The sequence below is a fragment of the Bidens hawaiensis genome, unplaced genomic scaffold (assembly GCF_021521415.1).
Source record: "Bidens hawaiensis isolate Kalapana, Puna unplaced genomic scaffold, B.hawaiensis_p1.1 tig00007389_1, whole genome shotgun sequence".
In the NCBI taxonomy this organism is placed as follows: Eukaryota; Viridiplantae; Streptophyta; class Magnoliopsida; order Asterales; family Asteraceae; genus Bidens; species Bidens hawaiensis.
In genome coordinates this window covers 801451-803968 of record NW_027491511.1, presented here as the reverse complement: position 1 = coordinate 803968, position 2518 = coordinate 801451, and positions in this window count along the sequence as shown.

Below are 2518 nucleotides of genomic sequence, written 5' to 3'. Positions count from 1 at the left end.
ATTGTGTTCCAAGGACGAGTGTCAAGAGGAAGGGTTGAACAAAAATATAAAGAAGGCTAAAGTGGCGTTGAAGACTTGAAGTGCTACTCGAATAAATTAGGGTTTGTAAGCCAAGCAAAGGTAGGCATAATGCCTGAATAAAATAATAATAAAATATTATAAAGGCTTAACCCTTAAGTCGAGATAATACTCGATACCTCGATAAAATAAAAATAAAAGAAAATATAACAAAGAAAAGAAAAGAAAGAAATTAAGAATATTATATATATGTGATTATATATATATGTGTGAATTCTTTGTTATAAATATTATTTAAGGAATAAATAACTATTCTTAAATAATAAAGAAAAGAAAAGAATACGTTTCTTAGAGAAGAAGAAACGTAGGGTTTTATAAATAAAGTAAAGGTTTATAAATTGATTTTAAATTAAAGGTTTTAAAGTAAAAGAGATTTTGAACTAAAGGTTCATCGAGATAAAGATTATAAAATAAGACTAAAGGTCTTAAGCCGGATTGTATATCCGACTAACAAATGGTTATACTCGTACTATAGGTGCGAGATAGCAAGGGAAAGTCCCTCGTACGGTGTTTGAAGCCAATCCCAAATTGAAAAGGTGAATACGCCCCCAAACTTTACAAATATGTTTTCAAACGAGTCAAATGTGTTATATTGAAAATGATTTACAAGGGACTATGTGTTCCTAAAACCGTTATAAATAAGAGTATAAGCCTAGCCCTCAGGCTGTAGTATACGTTTGTCTGGATCCTTACATATGTGGTATTACGCGGTGGGCACATCGCACCACACCTGGTCCTAGGACATTTCCTGCGGGGAGCACGACCATGTGTATACATACTGGTACTTGACTAAGTCGAACGCTGCGGTGTTTTCTGAGGTATTTAGTGTAGAGACTCGAGTTTATAATTGTGTTGTTTTAACTTTGTTATTCCTAAGCCATGATGGGCTGAGGCAGGCGTAGTCTCGAGGGGTAATAAAGTAAAAGAAAATATTTTTAGCTTCAGCATATTCACCGGCATTCATTGCTGACGTATTTTCTTAACATTTTGCAGGTGATCAAAGTTAGAGCTTGAAGAATGAAGTGCTCAAGATATCCGATGGCTCGGATCTTTTTGTATAAACTTAAAAACATTAATATGGTGATTTGTAAATAGCAAGTAATACTTTTGTTATAACTTAAACGGGTATTTTATAATCCCGTCTTTTGTTAAGTAAATATTATAAATTAAATCCACAAGTTTTAAAAGTCTTCCGCTTAAACACGTAACTCTGATTTTTTTACAATTGTGGGACCAATTGTTGGTCATACTCCTAGGCCTTAGATGTGGGTGTGACAGGTTGGTATCAGAGCCATCGATCTTAGCGAATTAGGTATTATACGATAATACCTAAGCTTCGATCCAAGTATAGGAATTATTTGTTTTATTTGAAATAGGGATAAGATAGGCTGGCAAACCTTTTCTTTCTCTCCTCACTCTAAACCACCCAAAATGTTAGATGTCGTTCAAGAGCATAATGGAGAACTACGTACGAAAAGCGAAGGAGGCTGGAATCGCCGAACCACTATGCAAGGATAAAATGAGTGAAGATTATTATGAGGCATTTTTCAATCAATATGTGGAACATGACTTAACCAAACCCTTTCAATACCCCGGTACTGAACAAAACCCGATCAATCTGCCTGACGATACACCATGGCAAGGATATCAAGCACCAAGACACTCAAGCTACCATCCGCCAAGTATCCCAATGTATCATCCCTCTGAAGTTCCAATATACCATCCATCAGAGATCCCCACATATCAACCATCGGAGATACCACCCTACTACCCATCTAGCAATCCAACATATCTACCACCAAATCCTCACCCAACATATGCTTTCCTTTCCAATCGACCAATTAAAGAGGAACCCATATCTCCATCATCTGACTGGATGCAATGCCATTCCAACCAACGAAGATGGCATACCGAAAGCTCTACCTTCAATTCAGTTGACTCCCAACCTAACAACGGTGATGGGCCATCCCGCAAAACCCAAGATGAGAGTATTGATGTCGTATGAAATTTTAGAATGCCTGTAACGTTTCCGGCAAATTCAGGTATACCCTAGCCGGTATATACTATTTATGTGTTATTTAATATGGAATATATGAATTATAATGAATTTATACGAGTATGAATGATTCACAGTACGAATTATACTCGATCATACGGTTAATCGTATTGGAATTACGATTAACCGATGAACGGTTATTGAAACCCGAACGAATCGGGGATTACGTTATAGACGAAATATATGATGTTTAGTAATGTTTACGAAGCATTAAAGCTTCGGGATAAGTGAATTATAGCACGGAAAAAGAATTTCGATTTAATGGTACGTCGGTACGTTAAACGAAACCTTTAATACCAAACCAAGCAAGAGATGATCAATCAAGCCGAAAAAGATGTGCAGTTATTAATAATATGATGTTTTAAGTCAATAAATGTCATGGTT